This window comes from Pogona vitticeps, chromosome 6 (assembly GCF_051106095.1).
Source record: "Pogona vitticeps strain Pit_001003342236 chromosome 6, PviZW2.1, whole genome shotgun sequence".
NCBI lineage: Eukaryota > Metazoa > Chordata > Lepidosauria > Squamata > Agamidae > Pogona > Pogona vitticeps.
Genome location: NC_135788.1, coordinates 23,234,936 through 23,258,802, shown reverse-complemented (window position 1 = coordinate 23,258,802; position 23,867 = coordinate 23,234,936). Strand labels below are relative to the sequence as shown.

At 39.7% G+C, this 23,867-nt stretch overlaps 1 protein-coding gene across 1 annotated transcript in view; it reads right to left on the bottom strand.

Annotated features, from left to right (window-relative positions):
• The window catches only part of ZNF804B (zinc finger protein 804B), a 235,386-nt gene that overhangs the window by 150,949 nt on the left and 60,570 nt on the right, over positions 1–23,867 (bottom strand). The gene's annotated exons all lie outside the window — the stretch shown is intronic.

Below are 23,867 nucleotides of genomic sequence, written 5' to 3'. Positions count from 1 at the left end.
TGGGTGGACTGAACTCTGATATTTATTTATGATCCACCCGGATCACCTGTGCGAGCCAGGAGGTGAGGCTGAGGAGCCTGACGCCGAGAGAGGCCCGGAAGGAAAAGACTTGAAACCGGGCCTTCTCGGCGGTGGCTCCTCGCCTCTGGAATAATCTCCCTCCTGAGATTCACGCAGCCCCCACTTTGGGCACCTTTAAAAAGCAATTAAAAACATGGCTATATATTCAGGCCTTCCCTCCAGCTAACACTTAATTTTCTCTTCTTCTCCTTTATTTATTTCAGTTGTATTTTTGTATTGTGTATGTTATAATTATGATTTATGTAATTTTTTGAATTGTTTTATTGTTTTCACTGGAAGCTGCCTAGAGTGGCCTTTTAGGCCAGATGGGCGGGGTATAAATCAATCAATCAATCAATCAATCAGTCAGTCAATCAATCAATCAATCAATCAATCAAACAAACAAACAAACAAACAAACAAACAAACAAACAAACAAATAAATAAACCACCCAATTTAGTGTCATGTACTATTCTGGGCAGTTAACAATAGTATAGAAACCCTCTCAACTAAACCACTAAACCCAAATAAACTTCCCTACTACCCCAAATTAAAACCAGACCCAAATCCAACAAAACACTGATGGCAGTCACAGTGCTCATAATTTTTTTTGTATGTGTGTTTTGGGGGGGCTATCTCTAAAGATTTCTTGGAATAATGTATTCTTTAATAGCTACCGTGTTTCTCCAAAAATAAGACGGTGTCTTATATTAATTTTTGCTCCAAAAACACATTAGGGTTTATTTTCAGGGGATTTTTTTCCATGTACAACAATCTACATCATTGTAGATTGTTGTCATCTTCTTCTGGTTGCTGCACAATGGTGGAGGGAGGGGTTTCACTTAACTGGGGCTTATTTTTGGGGTAGGGTTTATATTACGAGCATCCTGAAAAATCATACTAGGGCTTATTTTCAGGTTAGGTCTTATTTTCAGGGAAACAAGGTACTTAAAGGCTGAGAGGGAGGGGGCCTAATGAATCTCCATCAGAAGAGCATTCCAGAGATATGGGGCCACTCCTGACAAAGCTCAGTTCCTTGTGGAAACCTTCTTCCCCCTACCTCAGAGGGGTTGCCCATTAGAGATTGGCCTGTGTGGCATAAAGATATTCCATAAGGATGACATAAAGCTATTTTACCTATTAGGTGTCCCCACATTTTTTTTCTCATCCATTGAAACATTGGACATTTTCCCAATTATTCTAGTCATGACAGGATTAAGTGAACTCCAGGTGAAGAGGAATTTTTGTATTCTTCCATCTCTACTTTCAGACATTCTTAGTGCTCCTTTTCCTTGCCTGTGGCTGACAGTGTCACAAAGGATTTTGCTGCATAAGTGCACCCATTTCTAACACAGTTTTAGGTGCCATTAACCACAAAATGCCTGCTTGCTTTTAAATCTATGACAAATTCCACAGATTAGTTCAGCCTCTCCTTTTATCAGCTTTAACTTGGTTACTTCTTGGTTCCTTACAAGTATTCGCCTTTTAATGGGATCCTGTTCTTTTATTAGGATGGACAGGAAATCGGAGAAACTAATTTACCATCTCTTGCTCATTATCTGCTTTTAATTGTCTTGAGTGATGTAGTTCTGTATTGTAATATACACTGGACCCCACAGGAAAGTAAGTAAAACCACATATTGATCCCCGAAACATGGAAGGCAATGTTAGTAGGAGTAAGGACATTGTGAAAGTTTTCTGTATCATTCGACAAAACTGTAGAAAGATTGGCTAATTCTGAAAAGCAATGAAAAGTCTCACAGCTTGTGCTAGGTGACCAATTAAAAACAATAGGTTGGCTATAGTTTATAGACTACACTGGCTAAATAAAACATGACATGGCATTTTTGTTGTTGTTATGAAACGTAATACTGTACTGATTATAGTAAAGAAGGGTTTTGTGATTGTAAGTTCGCCTTTACACTTCCCACCCTCTTCTCTTTGCTGTGTTATATCCCACAAGACTCTCACACAAACACTGACAAAACCTGAAAATGCAAGGCTCACATACATCTGTCCCATTTGCCAGGACACAAGAATCAAGTGGGATGTTAAGGGGAATGCATATTCCCCTATGATTAATTTATTTCCCCTCCCACAGCAGGATTCCTTCAGACACGAGGGCTGTGGCAATCAGACTTACAAATTAAGCTCATGTTTACCTTCCAATGACCAATCACAAAACAGAGCATGTCAAAGGCAAGATAGGTAGGTGAGATAGATCATGTACAATGACAGACATTTTTCATTACTCAGAGAACATTGCTTCTAAAAACATGCTAAACCTGGATTGTAATCTATGCAAAACCAGTCATAACAGAATTATGAAGGTCAGCTCTTATTAGCCCGGGTGTCCAAATCACCCAAAGGATTATCTTTTTCCATAGCAGCAAACTGGAGCTCCAAAGCCCTGTTTTGTTCTGAACCCTCCTAAATGGCAGGGTATTAATCCTTTCAAATCTGTAATCCTTTTAAATAGCACCAAAGCACTGGAGTATTCATTCCTGGGGAATGCATAGTTTGCCCCTTTGCTGTTAGCATCTTTTGGGAGAGAACGTATATGCTTTTCCAAAGAATTTAAGAGGTGAGGAGCTTTCCAAATCTGGAAGGCAATTCTCTTCCTTTCCGGTTCTGAGCCTCTTGTTTCAGTGGCTTTATTGCAGTTCTGCTAATTATTTGACATATTTCACTTTAATATTGCTTTTTATTTGGTTCAAATTTTCCTTGCTGCAAAAAATAGAATCAATATTAATCACACCCATGAATGTGCACGCGCGCACACACACACACTGTGATGTTACAGTGCAAAGAAACAGTGGCAATCTTCTTCATCCAGGTGATTTAATCTTACTTTCTCTGCAGTGTCCTGATGTGTCTTTTTAAAATTTCTAGTGTCTTGATTTTATCACACCAGACTGGATCCTTTCTTATACATTGAGGGCCTTTTCTAATCTATAATACCAAATATGGAAAATAAAGCTAATTCTTATCTCCAGAAAGAGTTCCACACAATATCCTGTGTGCCTGTACAGTTCTCATACCCCTTATGTGGAGATTATTAATTTGACATTCAGCTTGTCTCCAGTGGAGATACCACTTTTGATAGTCAAGTTGCTAGGATACACCACAACATATCTGTTATAGTCACCTGCTTAAAACATTAGCAGCATCATGTTGTTGGGAAATACAGAACATTATAAGCATTAACAGTAAGCGTTGTTAATCATTTTTCACTAATCTACCCTCCCACTCAGACTAAAGCAATAAATATATTCTATCTACAGTGGTGCCGCGCTAGACAGTTACCCCGCATGACAGTTTTTTCGCTAGACATTGGCTTTTTGCGATCGCTATAGTGATTCGCAAAACAGTGGTTCCTATTGGGGAATTTCACTGGACAATGTTTGGTCCCAGCTTCACAAAGCAATTTTCACTAGACGACGATTTTGACAGCTCCTTCCGTGCTCGCAAACAGGTATTTTCGGGACCTAAGTTTCGCAAGACAGCTATTTAAACAGCTGATCGGCGGTTCGCAAAGCGGCTTTCTTATGGCCGATCTTCGCTAGACAACGATGATTCTTCCCCATTGGAACGCATTAAACAGGTTTCAATGCATTCCAATGGGGAAATGCTTTTCGCTAGACAATGATTTTGCTAAACAGCAATTTCAGTGGAATGGATTATCATCATCTAGTGAGGCACTACTGTATTCTGACAATGTTGTTATGTACTGTCATATCACCTCCAACTCGTGGTGACCCTATGAACAAATGATCTCCAGACTGTCCTGTCCTATACAGCCCAGCTCAGCTCTTGCAAACTCAAGTCTGTGGCTCCCTTTAGTGAGCCTGTCCATCTTGTACTTGATCTTCCTCTTTTCCTGCTGCCTCCTACCTTTTCCAGCATCATTGTCTTTTTTAGAAAAACGTGATCTTCTAATGATGTGACCAAAGTAGGACATCAATTTCAACATTTTTGCCTCTAGAGATAGTTCAAGCATGATTTGATCTAGGACCCACTTGTTTGGTTTTTAGGCAATCCAGGGTACCTGCAAGCCTTTCCTCCTGTACCACATTTCAAAGGAAACATTTTTTCCCCTGTCAGCCTTAATTCTATCAATAGCATTCTAGTATTCTGGGGGGGAAATCTTATTTGACTTTGCCAAGGTGAGCACCTTTAAGAGTATTAACTCTAACATCATATCTTTTGCTCTTGCAGAGTTTTGACATTCTACCCATAACCTTTACAATCTTTTATTTCACAAAGGCATAATATTTAATGTCCCTCCAAATATGGGCTAAAATAGATTTTGCTTTTAATTTTTCACTTTACGTTCAGTTCCCTCAAAAGCTACATAAAGGTAAATTACTGAAAAATCCCACCTAAACAATTAGCTAAGAATTCAGGTCATATTGTATGCTCTGATCTCCTGTTGTTAACATTCATTTGCAAAGGCACCCAACATTGCACCATAATGTTTAAATATATAATTTGTTCTTAATGTATGCCCATATTTTTCTAAGAAATGTGAAGGTAAGCTTCTAGATAAAGACTTTATTCAATGTACTTCCATCCATTTTCAAAAAGTTTTTCATAAATAGCTCTCAGCATTTATAATTGAAAATGTTGCACTTTTTTTTTTGAACCAAAGTTCTAGGCATTGTTATCATGAGACCCTGAAATTGTTATGCCATTATGACCCAAGTTACAGGCCTGAATCAGATGGTAAATATGGGTAAAGCTCTGCTTTAATTTCATCAGATTCAAGGGCACTGAATTTTTCAAAACAGAATTATTTCTTACTATATCCCATATTTTATAGGTAGATGTACATTAATTTTTAAAAATATATGGCATACCGTATTTGCCGGCATACAAGGCGACCGGCCGTATAAGATGACCCCCCCCCACAGGAAGAGCCTGGGCGGGTGGAGGCAGGAGGAGGAAGAGGGGAAGCGGGGGGTGACGGGTGAGCAAGCGCGCTGGCTCAGCAGCGGGAGACGAGGAAGAGGGCAAGAGACTGAACGGGTGGCGGCAGGAGGAGGAGGAGGAGGAGGAGGAGGAGGAGGAGGAGGAGGAGGAGGAGGAAGAAGAAGAAGAAGAAGAAGAAGAAGAAGAAGAAGAAGAAGAAGAAGAAGAAGAAGAAGAAGAAGAAGAAGACGAAGAAGAAGAAGAAGAAGAAGAAGAAGAGGGGAAAGGGGTGGGTGGTGGGTGAGCGAGCGGGCAGCCCAGTGGCGGGCTCTGGCTGAGGGCAAGAAAGAGGGCAAGAGGCTGAGCGGGCGGCAGCAGGAGGAGGAGGAGGAAAAGGGAAATGGGCGGGTGGCGGGCGAGCGAGCGTGCCACTGGCTCAGCGGCGCGGGGCGGCAGGCAGCCCGGCAGCGGGCTCTGGCCACTCAGGCATGGCAGGCTATGCTTCCCTCCCTCCATCCAGACCAACTGCCTGCCTGCCTGCCTTCCTCCCCGGCCAGCGCAGCCCTGCGTCACTCACTCACCGGTGGCGGTGGCTCCTTCCTGGCCCAAATTTAGTGCACCTGGGGTACAAGATGACCCCCCCACTTGGAGGCATGTTTTTTTTGGCCCAAAAAGTCATCTTGTACGCCGGCATATACAGTAGTTTGTATAATAAAAAAAGGGAGAGGTAGGTGGGGCTGAGCTCTGTGGGAGCTGAAAGGCAGTAGGAGTCTAGGAATCTCTCAGCCCATTACTCTCCACATAGGGTGCCTCTCAGGAAACTATCAAACAGCTAATGCTTTGCAGCGCTCAGCACAGTGCAGCCACTTCCTCCATCTTCAGGAAGAGATGTTATATCCAAAGAAGCTTTTATTCCTCGGTATGTATTTAAATGTTGGTATACAATTCTTGTTTCAAAAATGGTGACAAAATTGTAGGGAAAGGCACACACACACACAAATGTGTCTTTTATGAGAGAGTCATACCATTTAAAGGTGAATTTTCATATTAAAAATTTGAGATGATACATAATGAATTAATGTGAAAGCAAAGTGAATGATAAATAACAAACATTAAAACATCAACATGACTAAAAGCAAATTTAAAAATGAAACCAAAATGATGTATCTGCATTCATTTCATAAAAGTTGAGTGAATGGGAACCAATTTTAAATCAGAAGGGATAACATTCTACAGTACAGGAGAAATACATGAGAAAGATCTGTTGCTTGAGCCTAATAAAAAGGTATCTATGAGCAAGTATGTCCTCAAAAGAGTTCCCCCTACAGGTCATAATAACTGGACAAGTTTGTTGTACGTCTTTGAAGGTTTAAACTAACACCTTGCACTTCACCCAGAAAGCATCTGGCAATCAATACATGTCCTATCCCATTCACTGGCCAGTTGCTTAGAGTAGTAAAACACACTAGAACAGACCCACTGAATCAATACAGATTTGGTGAGTCAACTCTTCCATGCATTCCATTGATCCAATTCAGCCTACTCCAACTGAAGCCCATTTTTAGCAAAGGATGTCACAGTTAAAATAGGCCCATTTGAATCAACAGAACTTGTAGAGGAGTTGACTCAGTGGATACCCATTAATACAGTGTTCCTACTCTAGTGAAATTCAGTATGGAAGCAACAGGCCACTATCTGATGATCTCAGGGTTACATTAAGAGAATGATTGAGGTACAACTTTAAAAAAACTCTCTAGCCATTCATGTACAAGTAAATCGGTGGTTCCCAACCTTGGGTCCCTAGGCATTGGACAAAAACTTGCAGAAGTCTTCACCACTAGCTGTACTGGCCAGGATTTCTCGGAGTTGTAGTCCAAGAACATCTGGGGACCCAAATCAAAATAAAGCTCCAATCAACTGAAACCTACTATCACTGGGCTCCAAATACCTGGGTGAGTAACCAAGTTTTAACTTGTTACAGAAATGAAGCCAAGGATCAATGTGGCATACAATGGAAGGGTATTTTGTAACCGCAGGTGCATTGATCAAAAAAGCCAAGGAGGTTAGCAATCTAACTTCTTCATTTTGTACCTGGTGAAGCTTTCCGTTACTCTTCATGGGTAGCTGTACATGGAGCACATTGCAAGAGTCTGTCTGTGATGTGACCAAGGCAGGGATAACTGCTGTGAAATGAAATCTAAAAATAAAAATCTTTCCATTCTAAAAGATGTTCAAAGTGTCACAACTTTCATTAGCCAAGCATTATTGCTGTGAGGAACAAAGCAAGGGAGAGCTTTTCCTCATCTCCTCTCGAGTGACATGTGTAAGCGTTCACAATTTAGCAGTTCATGCAGGTCAATGAAAAGGCTAAAGTGTCAAGAATGTAACAGCAGGTGGGGTGGAGATGTGGGAAAGTTAAGGAAAAGGTCACAAGGGAAATGCTGCGAGAGGCTGAGCACAGATAAAAGCGCTCAGCACTGGTGGGTTTTCTCTGCTGCTGCCATTCCTATTAACATGCCCCCAGACTAAATATTCTTGGCCTCTTAATGTGATTCCCCATACAGCGCAAACACACACACACATTTTGTAGCGCTGCCTCTAGAGGAATTATCACTAAAGAACTATTTTTCCTCCTGAATAGAACCGTCAGAAGAGATTATTCTTACCTAGCTGAGGAGCGCTCTTCAGAAAGTGGGAGATGTTCCCTATAATAGGAGACAAATGAGAATTTAGGAATTGCTTAGGCCCTTATTATTTGCTTTTGTTATCCTCTTTAAGCACTCTTCAGACTCTGTTCAATACTACAATTGAATGACAGTTCCCATTTGCTCTTCTGGTGATTTAATGCTGGGGAAACTGGAAAATATCCAGATTAATAAAGGTTCCAAATGGCTGGAAAAGCATGTCTTAGAAACTTAATGAGAGTGGGTGGAAAAGGAAGCACTGTTGTTGCCTTAAAATATTTATCTGTCCGTACCAGCTATACACTTTGTGTACCTGTTGAATGGGGCTTTGGGGCCAATTGGTAGGTTTGAGAGCCAACAGCAACTTCTTGTAGACCCCCCGATAATCTTAGGAAGCAAGTCTTTGGTGGAGAGTGGGGAAAGTCTATTAAGATAAGAAAAAGGGTTGCTTGTGAATATGAACTAAACTAAATGTCTAAGTGTTTAGGTAGAAAGAACACAGAATTTAACCAAACAGCAAAAAATCCTGTTGCTTTAGCTTAGTAAAGTTGCAACTAGAGTGGGCCGATTGGAATCAACAACATTTATGGAAGAGTTGACTCAACAAATCCCCACTGATTCTTTTTTTTAATATTTTATTTTGAAACTACTAGGAATAGGGTAGGGAATACAAAAGGTAAAAGGAAATGAAAGGGATGGGAGAAAGGTTTAAAGGATAGGAGAACACAGAATATGCAATCATCCAATCTATTTATATTAAGTATACAAGCATAGAATCTATTCATTTTTCAATTTAAAAAAATCAACTTTCTACTTTTTAAAACTGACTACCCTCTAGCTATCAACTTACATTTATGTTTCAGTTTAAATCTATGTTACTCCAAAACTATCAGGAAACCGAGACCAATTGTAAAATACATTCCCTCTTTCAATTTCCTTCTCTCTTAGACATACATTCAGCACACCTGAAAAAGTATCAATTTCTGTCACTTCCCATATTTTCTCAGTATGTTTCTCTTGTTTCTGTGGCTCTGTTTTCTTCCAGTTTTTGGAAGAGAAGGATGAATCCAGGACAGTAATTCAATTTTTAACATCACATTTTCTGACTGTTGTAGCTAAATAGCTCACTGGGTAACTCTTTATCCCATCTATGTTACCTGGCATCGCACTCAATAAAAACAGTTCTGGAGTTAGTACAGTTTCATTTAACTGTTGTTTAATATCTGATGACTTTTCTTTCCTCAAATCTTCCATCTGGCTGAGACGCTCATTTACCTGCTGAAATCCTTTTATTATTATCATTTGCATGGTAGCCTGTCATTCTTTATCGGACAGTTGATATTTTAATTTTTCAGAGGCATTTCCATCTTTCCAATGAGTATGGTCTGTATAAGTAATACTCTTTAGTTTCTACTATTTTATCAACAAACCAAACCAATCATCATAAACCTCCCCTAGGTACATCCTCCCCTCCTTACCCAGATATTATAGTACAGTGGTGCCTCGCATTACGATTGCTCCGCATTACAACAAAACCGCATTACAATGACGTTTTTGCTATCGCAAAACGATGGTCTCAATGGGTTTTTTTCGCTTTGCGATGATCGGTTCCCTGCTTCAGGAACCAATTCTTCGCAAAATGCCTTTTTTTCTACAGCTGATCGGCGGTTTCAAAATGGCTGCCGTGTAAATAAAATGGCTCCCCGCTGTTTTCTGGGACGGATTCCTCGCAAGAATTTAAAAATCCAGTAATTTTACTGCCAAGTGCCCTGGCTTCCCTTCAACTTGCATAATAAAATTGTTGATATGCTGGGCTATATGCTCAGTCAATATCACATGTTTATTACGCAAGTTGAAGGGAAGCCAGGACCCTTGGCAGTAAAATTACTGGATTTTTAAATTCTTGGTATCTTTAGAATGATTGTTTTCTGTAGCTGAATGTGCAATTTCAAAAGCAAGATGTGTATGAATGGGGAAGGGGTTTAAGGAAGCAGGTGGGGAAATATTTTGGAACTTTTCCAATCAATTTGCCATAATAGTACTTTTACATTCTTACAATCATGTCTTTCCATGCTTTTCATTATTTATTATAATCTAATTTTGCTTTTCAGTGGGCTGAAGCAAACATTTCCTGATTCGTAAGAGGCATGGACTCAAGCACCTCCCAGAACTGTAAATATGAGGATTAGGAAAGAAGTCGCTTAGAGGAACAGGCTCTGCGTTCTTATCTTGAACTTGATGTGCTGACTGCTGCCTTGTCACCAGCACGAGAGCAGAGCATCCTTTGTCCTCCGTAGCTCATTACAAACGGACGCTGAGAGGCTGAGCTGCAGACTATCTTACAAATATTGGGAATTTTTTTTTCTGCTTATCGCTAGTGACCAAAAATTGCTTTTAGAAACAGAGAATAGCTTTTAGTGACCTAGTTTAAAAGCAAGCAGGGAAAAATACCTAGGAAGAGATAAAACTGATGTACAGGTTGCGTCTGTTGTGTGCTGTGATAGCCTCAGGCAGCGTCTGCACTTTATCAGTTTCTACTGAGTCAGTATGTTTACTCTTTTCATCTGTTTCTTCAGACTGGTTGCAGAGTTTATACAAACCCTTGGCATCTTTTAAAATGCAGAATGTTAATTTCTTGATGAGGGGAACGTGAACAGTGCCTCTGATAAACAGAAAAGGAGAGGGGGACATCAGAATCTAAAAGTTACACGAAGCCTAGAGACCCACCATAAATTAGGATTAGAGATGGGGGCATTCGTCTTTGTATACAAATACAAATATCCCCGTGCAGCTGAACTTAACAAGGACTTAACACTCATGTGTCCACCAGCAGTGGCAGCCTTGCTGATCCTCCCAATTCCTCCCGGAGCTCTGCTCTCTTCCTGCTCAACTAGTGACTCAGCAGCCATGCAGGGAGACTCGTCCTCCCTCCCGTTGCCTGGAGTGGCTAGCCGAGCAGGAAGAGAGCGGAGCTCCTGGAGTGACTGGAAGGTTGAATGAGGCTACCGCTGGAGCTGGACGCATAAGCGGGCAGGCAGGTCACAAGGGCTGTCCCCTTGTTAAGTCTCTGTGAGGATATTCATACTCGTATACAAATACAAATACCCCCATCTCTAAGTAGGATCACTTGGGTAAGTACATAGCATAAGGGGCAGCAAGCAATCTTAATGAAACGGGGGGGGAGCCTGCATTTTCGTAATCACCATCACAAAACATCACTACCACAGTCAAAACATTTCATGAATAGCATTTTGTTGGAATTTAATGAGAAATGACACACCAAACCACCTCTCTCACACATAGGCATTCTCTCTCTCTCTCTTTCTGTCACAGTTCATACCATGTTTTCCTAACTTTATTGCCAATGTGTATTGAGGGGGCAGAGGGGGAGATATTAACTAGGCAATCAGTCATGTTCCATGTTTGTGATCCAGTAATTCCTGAACAGTTATAACCTCTACTGAGCACTTGGGTCCTGTGCATTATTCATAACAGCAGAGGCATTACTTTGAACTGCATTCCAAAACAAGTAATAGATCATTCAAAGCAATGTGCATGAAGGAGCCTATGGCAGAAGGAAAGGAATATTGTTCAGCATTACATCCCAGTAGCATTAAAGGTGAATATCATTTGCTCCTTCTTGATAACCACATATGCATTTGACAGTGACCATGTTCATACCATTGAGAAATTTTGTATTACAAGTTAAAAAAAAATCAGCTCCTCTTATCCCCTCCCCCAAGCTGTTCATTTCAGTCAACATGAACAACAGGTGAGATTAACACTGCTAGGTCAAGATCCAGTGGTGCACATCTGTATCCAACCCCAGTGCAAAGGAAACTTATACTTCTTCTCAATGCAAACCTCTGTGGTGCTCTTCCCAAAAAAACTTGCATGATACCAAGGAGTTTTATTCAGCCTTTCAGAGAAGGTCTTACAGTGGGAGGGAGACAATTGCTAATTCTTGGGGAAGCAATGGGATGCATCAGATAGATATACTGTTCATCACCGCAGCCTTCAAGTCTCAGGGAAGCAAACATTTTAATTTTTTTTTAAAAATCACCTCCCAGTTTACATATGGTGTGGAAGTGACTGTTGAAAGGCATTAACTTTGAGTTGATGCAAGATAGTGGAAACCGTCTAGGGTTGTGTATTTTTACATCTTACCTGATGTTGGAATATTGAAGTGCCAAGCATGTTTGATGCTATCACGAAACATCATTATGAGATGACAAAACCTGGTGGAAAAAACTGCAATGCTGGGAAAAGCTGAAGGTATTGGAGAAATGACTGCTCTTTAGCCCAGCTTGCGTTTGCTGGCTGGGGGCCCCAAACCAGCACACAGAGTGAATGCCTTTGTTTAAGAATATCCCATCCCCCCCCAAAAAAAATTAGATGTTTTTGTGAAGACTAATTATAGGCTTAAATATCAAGTGACTTTCTCTGCCTCCATTCCTATAGCCCAAGAATGTAGGGGCCAGGAAAGGTTTTCCATCAGAGCTATTTTCAAATCCTCAATAAGGAAAACATGCTATTTACATATTTTCCACTGGAGAGAAGATGCTCTGAGAACACACACTATCAGCATCCACTGCTTGAAAAAACAGTAGCAAATGCCTAGTTCCAAACTCAAAACATCTCTTTAAGCAGTGGATACACCAGAAGCAGGCTACCAACAACCTACATCAGTGGTTCCCGACCTTTATAGAATTGGACACATTATCAGAAGTGCTACGAGATCAATCAAGAGACTATGCAAAACAAATAAAATACTATTAGAAATAGATGTCAAATTGATTTTAAAAATGTATGAAGTGTTAATAGAAATTAAGATGGAAGATGAAGTGGTAAAAGATTCTATGACCAAATGGGCACAGAATATAGGGCATAATATTGAAATTGATGACTGGGAAAAATATGGAAAATTAATATAAAAATAACAAAATCAGTAAATTTTAAAGAAAATATATACAAAATGTTCCATAGATGGTGCATGACACCAGATAAGTTATCAAAAATGTATAAAGGAACATCAAATGCATGTTGGAAATGTAAAATACAAGAGGAAACCTTATATCATATGTAGTAAACATGTAGAGAAGCAAAAAACTGTTGGATTCTAATACATGACTGTTTGCAGAAAATTCTAATATATAATATTCCATTTAAACCAGAATTATTTTTATTAAATATGGTGCCAGAGACTTTGGATAGGGGAGAGTGTTATTTGATAATACATGTAATAACCGCAGCCAGAATATTACATGCACGGAAATGGAAGAAAACTGAAATACCAAATCATGAAGAATTTACGGAAAAGATTATGGAAGTGGCAGAGATGGATATATTAACAGAAGCTTTGAGAGACAATTCAATCCAAGAAGCAACTGAAAAATGGGAACCCATATATAACCGGATCCATTCTATAACTTGAAAGCCAAATGCGATAAATCTAATACAAAATAGTCAAATAACTCTAGTTGGAAGTATATAGGCAATTAACAGATACAAAAGTTCTTAATGTAATGATATGTGTGAGTACAGATAATATGTGATAAGAAATGACATGTTATATTCACTGTTTTCCCAAGTCCTTTCTCTTTACACTAGAAATAAAAAAAATTAAACAAACCAAAAAAAGAAGTTGAGGAAGAAAAAGCTCAAGCAAAGAGAGAATAGTCCTTGGGAGCAAATGCATTGATTTTATTTTGGTGTCAAGCTAGTGAACAATATCATCTGGGTGGCATGCAAATACAGTATTACCGGTACTTGGTTCTATCTCCATTTCAGCTGTGGCCAGCATGCTTTTATTTCCAGAGGGCAAAAAGACGCGAGTTGCAATATCTTTTTCCCCTAGAATGGAAAAGCAGTATTGGGGCAGGAACATTTTGAGCTGCAAAAGGAGGGGAGGGGGAATTAATAGCAACGTTCTCTCCCAAGCTTTTTGACTCCAGTGTTCATCCTCCTGTGTCTTTTTGCTTCAATTGCCTGTAACAGGTAATTTGGCTCTGAGTCAACCATGAGCTTCTCTTTAGGTCCCCTGATAGCTCCATCAAGATACAGGTAAGGGGGCCTCATACTGGCATTTCCCTAGATGATTGCCATGGTTCAATATGGTCCTGTTTCTGTGCTTTAACAGCGGTCAGACAACTCAAAAATTAAGCAATAAATCTTTTCCTTATGTAGATATAAAGTGACAGCAAAAGATATAGCCAATATACTGCTGGCTGCTGTTGGAGGCATGGAATAACAAATGTCAGCAACTCAAGTTTGCTAAGCCCTTTCCGGCCAGTTTTCCCATTTTAACAGAGTAAGTAAGAAAATAGTACTTCAAACCCATTAACTGATGGGTAAATACAGAAAAAGGCCAGGACAGCCTTCATATATTTAAAGCAATAATGCCACACTCTAATTAGAATAAATATACCACTTGAGCCCAAGATAATTAGTTTGTATAGGGTTTGCATGGTGTAAAGAAGGAAAAGGTGGTTTATTGCAGTTTAATCATGAAAAATAGGAGGCAGCATCTTACCCAGTAAAAGTTTTAATTCCACAGGGGCTATTGCAGCTTAAATTTTATGGCTGTGACCAAAACTTTTTTTTACCTTTTAAAACGGTTAAACAATTTTAAAGGAGAGGAGGGGGTTCAACCAGCTATCAAAACTTGCCTGGTGAGCTCCATATGGTACATTGCAGAATGGGCCCTGTGTGATGTCATGGGGAGGAGTCTTATGATGTTGCAGCGGTGGTATTTTGGCAGGGCAAGCAAGATTTGGGAGAGAGACAAACACAATACACGTGCAAATATCTTCGTACTGAGCAAGCGAGCACCAGCACCAGCTTGGAATAGGTAGAGAGAGTTGTGGCTCTGATGTGAGTGGGGTGATGAATCCACTCCAGATATCAGTCTGAACTTTATAGGAGCTACCGAAGGTGGCTGTCCCCCATTTAAAGGATAAATCACTATTTTAATGATAGCTCCTTTAAAGTATGAAATAAAACCCAGAACAGATTCACTGCCCCACTGGCATCAGAGAGACAATCTCTACTGGGCAAAGATGGAAGCCCAGGCTTCAAAATCACCTCATGCACTTAAATCAATTTTTCTTCTTCCCCCCAGTGCTGTTCATTTTGCAGCTTCTCTCCCTGCCTCAAGGCCCAGAGAAGCGCATATACTCCTTGAGACTTCAGCCAGTGCCCTGAGACCTGGCAATCTTACTTAATCCTGTTGAGAAAGGTCACATATGCTTATCTTGGAAACACTGAAGCTTTACATAGAATTGTCACAGCTTATGCCACTTGTATTTCATGGCTTTCTAGACATTATTCTCTGTCTCTCTCTCTCCATCTGTAAGCAGGCTTTAGTCCATAAAAGCTTTTGCAACAATAAATGTGTTAAAATGTGTTAGTCACAAAGCTGCTACAAAGCTGTCTCTCTCTCTTTTTATTGCCACAGAAAAAAGCAGCTAACGTACACACACACACACACACACACACACACACAGAGAGAGAGAGAGAGAGAGAGAGAGAGAGAGAGAGAGAGAGAGAGAGAGAGAGAGAGAGAGCAGGGGGCCAGTTACATATTACTTCCCACTGGATGGTTTCATCATCCTATCTGCTTTGTTTGTTCCCTGATGCATGGTTGAGTTTTTAGTTTTGCAGATTATTCCGAATCTTGAACATACCACGACAATGATCTATATGAGCCTTTGATGATGGAAACAGATGAAATGAAAATGAGTCCTATTCCTCACTGTGATCATATAACATGCACATTTTAGAGAAGAATTACTGGGCCACAGTATAAAAAATTGGTTACGATTGCCAAAGCTGCAGATCTTTTGAACAGTATGTGGTGACAGGAAATCTGTTATTAAAACAAATACACCTGTCTCTAGCAACTACCAATTCATCAAGAAAAAGGAGCACACACTGTTTGTTGTGATTTTTTTTTTAAAAAAAGTTTGCTGTATCCTGATTTTCTATCAAAACAGATAATTCACATACATCATTTTGAGAGAGAAAAATAAGCAAGGGAAAAGTCACAGAGCAAACATCCTGTCAAGAACAGAAAGGTACAAATGTCTAATCAAAATGTGTATAACTAAAGCACATCTATCAAGAGCCTGTAAATAATCACTAAAATGAAATATGTCCCTCAAACCCTTTCAAATACCACAACTGAACTATAGTACAGATACCAAAACAACTAGAAACTGATCCGGAGCAAACAAAGCATCAATAATTTCAAATTACACAGCTGATCCATTTTGAAAATAAATTCCCTAAAAGCATGTGATTCTGCAAACGCATCTCAGAACTCATGACACCTCACCACACCTACAAGCTAAAACAGAAATAGTTGGGTCCACTGTCATTTTTTTCTGTAAAGAACATCTTACCTTTCCTGTCTAGAAATGGGAGAAGTTAATTCTTAGGATGTAGCTTCCAGAATAGCCAGCGTGATGATGCCAGCTGTCCATTCTAAGGTGTTGTAGTAAAAAAAAAAAGTAACTTCTCCAAGTTCTGATATCGTCTACATTCACAGAAGTAGCTGTTCTGGCTGGGAATATGCAAAGTTGTTCTTTGAAGAAGGACTTGCTGATTCACATTATTATTGATGAAGATGTTATCCAATGCATAGACAATCCAGTATTAGTACCTGAAAGTTTAGCTGGTCTGTAAAACTTACTCAGTAAAGTTAATGTAGTAAGTAATGAACATGAAAAAACAGGTTCACAGTAATCAATGAAAAGCAAGCAGCTGAGAAAGAATGCAAGAGGGGAAAGTGAGAAATAAACTTAAAAATTCAAAGTGAACATATGGAGTGTGAGATGTACCTTGGAATTTGATTGAATGAAAAGCAAGAATATAGCTGTGAGACAAAAGTTAGTAGAGAGGACTCAGAACAGATTCCTTGAGACAAACTATTTAATATGCAACAAAAACTTAAAATCAATTTTAAGAATGTGCATTTTATGATAATCGTTGTTTTTCTGGCTTCGCAAAATGGCTTCCCTTCGCAAAATGGCTGGCTTCCCTTCGCAAAATGGCTGTTTTCCGGACAGAAGATTTGCAAAAGAGCTATTTTAAACAGCTGATCGGCGGTTCTCTATGGGCGATCTTCGCTGGACGATGAGGTATTTCCCCATTGGAATGCATTAACCGGTTTTCAATGCATTCCAATGGGATTTTTTTCACATGATGACGATTTCGCTGTACAGCGATTTTAACAGAGATTATCGTTGTCATGCAGGGCACCACTGTATTTTTATTTCCAAATAAAAGTCAAATACACCATTTATTTATTTATTTATTTATTTATTTATTTATTTATTTATTTATTTATTGATTGATTGATTGATTGATTGATTGATTGATTGATTGATTGATTGATTGATTGATTGATTGATTGATTGATTTGATTTGATTTGATTTGATTTGATTTGTATCCCGCCTATCTGGTCTGGTCATTATGCCAGGTCTGCCAAAACAGCTGCTAGAATCACCATACAGCCAAAATATCCCAGGATCTATTGTGTGAATAATTTTTTTGTTTACAAATCCAATGCTATTGACATCTTGGAACAGCACCTCCCCACCCCATAAGTCCCCAGGAATCCACCTGACAAGAATGACTTATAAACTACAGGGTGTCTGGCTAATCCATTTGGAAAGTGGAGTTTGTGGGAGGGGAATGACTGAGGGATCACAATCTGATTTCTGTTTTTCACTTCAGTCAAAGACATCAGTCAGTCAAACTATTTAATTGAAGTGCTTACAAAATATTTTGAATGGACTGTGAAGCTGGGCCTAAGACAAAGAGAACAGATTTAACAAAAATGAGTACTGTACTGTTTCTGGGTGTAACTGTATATACAGTATCCTCTTTACTGACAACTGTAATGATTTTAACAGCTTTATTGAACAATCTATCTTCAGTGATGTTTGTTAGTTTCCTTTCTATTTTCAACAATGTTGAAATAGAAAGGTGAGATTAAAAATTAAATGAATGAATGAATGAATGAATGAATGAATGAATGAATGAATGAATGAATGAATGAATGAATATTAGAGAGGAATTCCTGGGCCACAGTATTAAAAAAAATTAGTAGCGAGCGATTACCACAGCCATAGATCTTTTTACTGGAAATTAATGATATTCCCCTAACTTTAAATTATACCACAGAATACTCATGTACTGTAACAAGCAGCACAACTAAACTGTTATGGTAAATTAGACCCATGTCTTATGCTTTCCAATCTGGTATTGAAAAGACAGCTTGGTTCAGCAACAATGGCCATTAACCAGTGAGTGTGAGGTCAAGTGAGATCCGTGGAGCACACAGTTCCGTGCCTGTCCCCAGAGCACCAGCCAACGGTCTCTTGTCCTTATGAAATATTAATCGGCTCGTGCTCCCTGAACTCAGACTGATCCCTTCAAAACATCTTTTCCAGCTAAAAGCATCATCTCTTCTCCACTCCCAAACTGCAGAGAGAAACATATAATGTTACCTACAGAGTGTATGAGAAAGCCCTTTCTCCTTTCCACCTGTCTGTCTCGGTTTAATATGCCCCTGAAATCTTGTCCAACCTGCAATTTTCTGAATAGTGCATATTTTAATGATAAGGAGTGCCTGGACTTTGGGGAAGTCTTCTTGTGGCCTAACAGTTTTCCAGTTGCCTTTATTTCTTACTATGGATATCTGGTACTAATGGAGATACCATTTTGTAATGCCTCATCGCATCATGGAGGCATTTTCAGAGGGGGAAATCACCAAGGGGGAGGAAAAAGCTAACACTCCTTTCCCCACTACTGTGGCCTTCCTCAGTAATCAGTAGAGTTTCCAGAACAGTGGCAATTTCTGTGTTGAGGACTAAGGCCTAAGTTCTTTGTGACATCACAGGGATTGTTCTTTGTGATGTTATCAAGGCTGTGTGGTCAAGATTCAGGGCTTGTAGATGGAACTGGCTGTGGACCAGCTTCGGTAACAAGGGAATGTAGGTAAATGAGCTTGCACTGCGAGTCAAACTTTGGTATCAGCAACACAAAGAGAGCTAAATTTTGGTGGGCAGAGTGACATCAAGATTAATAACTGAGGAATTTCCAACAAAAATTTGATGTTTGGTTTTGTCTGACATATGTAGAGACGTGCATGCTGCCAACTGAAACATATAGCATGCTAATGGTGACTAAAAGGTTTCAATCCAATATGTCTGCCCTGTCTCTTTCTGTTTCCTTCTATTCGTTAAGAGCTGCCACTAAAATTTTATAGTATTCTTGCAGCATTCGTGTTGGTGGGGGAGCTACATATTCCATAGAACCATAGGGGTTCTTGGTCCTTTTTGTAGAGACTAATTTTAAAGCTCCCTCGTATCTTTCTGACTGAGCTGCTACTGAAGCAAAACAGCCTACATATCTGAGATGGTCTTCATCCCCCCTCTTTGTCACCTCTTCTGTTGAATCTATCAGGGAAGCCAAGCACTCCGAAGAGAAGCTCCCTTGAAAGGGCCAGGGAGGTGACGAAGAAAGAACTGCTGGCCAAATTTCCGTGCACAATTTAATCATGTGTCTCTTTGTCAGCCCAAATTGCCTGCCCACAAATTCTCTCCAGTTTTCCAAAACACAGCCGAGGAGTGTCCCCCTTACCGGGTGTGCCTCAAGTTGTGGCCTGGCCAGGTTTTTCCTAAGGGCATGATTCCAAGAGTCATCGGAGACTAGGTCAGCCAATGCACCAGATGTTACCGGCCAAATCTGGGTGCTAAGTTTCTCCGGCAAGGAATCAGGCACAGATGCAACCAGCTGAATCAAAGGTCCAATTTTATTGAATAGCAGCAAAGAAAAGGTCAGCTGGGGACTTCTCTTAAAAGCAGAGAAGATCCCGAAAATACAGTGTACATATGTTTTATAATGATACAAAGAGCCATAAAGTACTACAATTCAATTGGTCTCCTTTTCCCAATTCTTGGATCCAGTTCCTCATTGGTTAATGATGCCAACTTAGCTATTCTATTGGGTTTTATAGATATGTATATGTGACGCCCCCCCCATCTCCCTTTGACCCATGGCAGGATGCGCCTGAATGTCTGGAGGAAAGTGTAACCATTGCTCTTATCTGTTGATAGGTTGATATGTTTATGTATTCCTTTTCTGGGCCCTGATATATGGCCTTCAAATTTCAGCTATTCTGCTGGTGATGTTTCGACTATTAACGCCTGGTTCCTCCTTGCCCACATTCCTTAGCTGTTCATCTGCTAGGTCAAAGGTGAAGGGGTGCATGGAAGAGGAACAAAAGGAAATTCTATACTACCTGTTAATGTTTCTCTATTTACCTATACTATGTGTGAATGTGCCAGGCCCATGGTTCTGCTGAATATCTATAGGGCCTGTGTCAGGCTAAGACCAAACATCTAGTTATTGGTATATTCAGGTATCAATTCCCTGTGTGTTTAAACAATTTTAACAACATCAATTACGAATCATTGTGACTGACATTAAGACCCACTTATTCAGTTCGATTCTTAAGGATAATGGGATGCACCCACGAGAAATAAAAACAATTTATTATATATTCAGAGCTCAATAGAAATCTTTGCAAAATTATGGTGCTCTCTCCCTCTACTTTACAGAAATAGGGTACGTGGGACTAATTTGAATGATTGAATGGCCACTTTAAATCCAATCAAGTGAGTCATTTGGATGATTCATTGTCTATAGCCTCTCACCAATTTGCAATGTTCACCACACCACTCCATTTTTCCACTATGCTATTGTTAACATTTCTGCGGTGTGAGGGTTTTGAACAGGGGTGGCCAACTTCAATGGCTTCAGGGTTCAATTTCAACCTGCCCAGTTATGCTTCTAGCCACTCTTCGCCATATGTTGCCCAAATTCAGTTATATGGGACCAGCCTAAAACAAGAAGGGGTCCTGCACTCAAAAGAAGAAGAAAAAGAAGAAAATTGCACTTCCCAGATGTGAATGGGAATATGATTCTCCTCTAAAACAAGGCACACAATCCTAGCCACCTTGCTTTTGTGCCAAAACAATACATCTGCTTCACTGATAGCAGTGGTTGGTTGGTTTCAGGAACTGTAAAATGGCTATGAGCCTTCTGCAGTCCATAGGTTACATGTTACTCACTCTTGATTTTGAAGATATGAAAAGTAACTATCTACACATGAATAACTTGAAGCATGATGTATCTTAAGCATATGTTAGTACCTCTCCCTGCCTCTCTGAAATATGAAGATTTCTCATTAAATGACAAGCAAATAAATATATAAATCAAAATAAGCAACTTGCTCACAGAAATATCCTCACTAAACCCAGCAGGTTTTCCTTTTTTACTTTGTTCAGCTGCAATGCAGAACTGCATTTGGATAGGAAGGAATAATTGACTGCACATGAAAGAAAACGTATTAAACATCTTCCTTTTTCACTGGTGAGCCCTACTCCACTGTGAACACATTACTTAGTCATACCACACAAAAGTCCATTTTATTTCACCATTTTACCCACGATATTAGAAACTGGTGTGTGGGTGTGCCGTCACCAACTTTGTTGAATATCAGAATACAACTATTTTGCAAATCGCTTTTTAAAAATTTTCCGCTTCTCAATCTGATATGAAGGAATGTCAAATGTCTTGTTGAAGTCAAAGGGTATGTCCACTTTGCTCACTCTTCCTGTCAAGCTTATTATCCTGTCAAAATCAGAAACCAAAGAAGCTTGATATGTTTCATTTTTATGAATCCTTGCTGTCTGTTTCATATGGTGAGCACAAAGTGCAGAGACATATTGCTCCATCTTGTATCTTGACTATGACTGAAAATGTACAGAGGCTCAACCTCTTCTCTTTCTGCTTCTTTGCTGATCAAAACAAGAAGTACACAGCTTAAATTTTTTTTTCCTGTAGAAGCAAGTAGTTCAGCCATAGAATCAGTTTGTGAACAAGCTGAGGAGCATGTCCATTGTGAAAAATAAATTAGTGTTTTATTATTACTCATCTAGCAGAATATTCTTTGAAGCACAGATGTTTGGTTGTAGTGGATGTGGTTCACCACCTTGGGTAACCCAGGTGTTCTTGAACTGCAACTCACAGAACCCCTAGCCAGCACAGCTGGTGGTGAAGGCTTCTGGGAATTGCAGTCCAAGAACACCTGAGTTACCCAAGACTGAGATCCACTGTCTTAGAACATGTCTCTATGAATGGTAAGGATGTGTATGATTCTTCTACAAAAGAAAGTGCAATACAAAATTGCACATTGCACTCTCGGTGAAATGATTTCACTGTATGTGGCCATTCCTTCCATCTGGCCAGCCCAGTAAACCAGATGTCTCTGGTTTTGTGCAAAATAGTGGCTATACAATCAGAATGTTCCCCACATATTCTTCCAGCTGTGCTTGCATGTTTTGCAGAGGAAATGCAAGAGGAACTTCACATTCTCTAGTGCCAGTGGAGGAGTCTATGGAAACTATGGTATTCACCACCATGAGATGGAGTGCTGGCCACCAGTTTGCACAGATTTAAAAGGGAAAGAAGGAAATGCATGGAGGGTAGACTTGTCAATGGCCAATGTCATGACACCAGCCTGTGCTTTATCCCTAGTTAATATGACTCTGTATACCAGTTGCCAGGAAACACAAAAGGAGAAGCATGCTGTTGTATTTACTGTATGTCTTGGCTCTATGAGCTTCAAAGTAACAATTTTGGCATTCTATGCAAGCTGCAATAGCCCATAGATAAGGCCTATGATAGGGAGGTAGGAGATATTTAGTAAGATGTATGAATGTAGTTTTATATATATGTATATAGATGTTTTTAGTGCTTTAGTGTTTTTAGTGTTTTTAGATTGTTTTTATGTCTCCTAATTTAAATAATATATCTTACTTTTGCTGGTCAATGACCATAATAAAACATTTATTATTATTATTATTACTGTATGTCTTGGCTATGGGCCACTAGGAGAATGGAATGGCTGGACTAGACAGGTCTTCAGTCTGATCCTGCTCGGTCTCCTAAAGTATTTTCAACACAAGTAGCTCTAAAGGAGCACTTTTCATCAGGTCGAAAGCATCTGGGAATGGAGACTAATGCCAAATAAAACTTGTCAGTTTTTAGGGTGTCATAGTCTGCTGTGACCAGACTAATAAGGCCTTCACCATATAACTCGTCATAGCAGTGGAGATTTTGAACAAGTGACCAGTGTGCCTGAGAACTAATAGGCAATTGTTTTTATGGTTCTTTCTGTATAAACTGGAATTAGATTTTGCAGTCCTCCAAATAGAGAATTATTTCAAATACAGAACTGGACTCAGTATTTTGGTTCTTAGAAGTAAACAGAATTACCACAGCTTACAGCCATAGAACAAATGAAAAAAGAACAGTCATGGTTCTATAGCTGGAAATGTGAAAACAAACTAGATTTCTTTGAAATTGATTTTTAAACACCAGTCTTTCTGTTCCTCTGACAAACCACCAAAAGTTTCAGGATGTAGCACTGAATACTCAAACCTTTACTTCACCATTCCATTAAATCCAAAACAGCCCTTCAAAATATTTTGGCCACATCCAAGCAGTTCTTCCATATGTCTTCTCCAGGAATAATAGTACAGATCATATACACTTATCTTCTGGAATCCTTTATCACTGGGTATATGAGGGAAAATTCTGATGGAATTTGTGGGTAGCTTTTTAAAACTGGAGTTTAAATATTTGTGTGTGTGTGTGTGTGTTTTAAAAAGTCAGGAAATTCAATTCTTCAAAAACCTCTGGTTTATGAATGTGGGATATTGTGTTTCTGTACCCACTATTCAAAAAGCCAGGAAATGGCTGAATATTGCTGCATAATATTGTGCCCACATCGCCAGCAGGAAAAAGGATGCCACACTTTACATAGCAAATGGAAGCTTGAATGTTGTCAACACCAATGGCAGCTGTCAATATGGTCTACAGCACTGGTTCTTAACCTTGGGTTACTCAGGAGTTTTGGACTGCAACTCCCAGAAGCCTTCACCACCAGCTGTGCTGACTGGGGTTTCTGGGAGTTGCAGTTCAAAAGCATCTGAGTAACAAAGGTTAAGAACCACTGGTCTACAGGATACCCACTAGAGTTCACACTTGTAGAAAAAAAGCTCTGACAATTGATTTGTGTTTGGGTGAGAAGGAGTCAGCTTCTGGGATTTTCCATTGCATGATGTCTCTTTGTG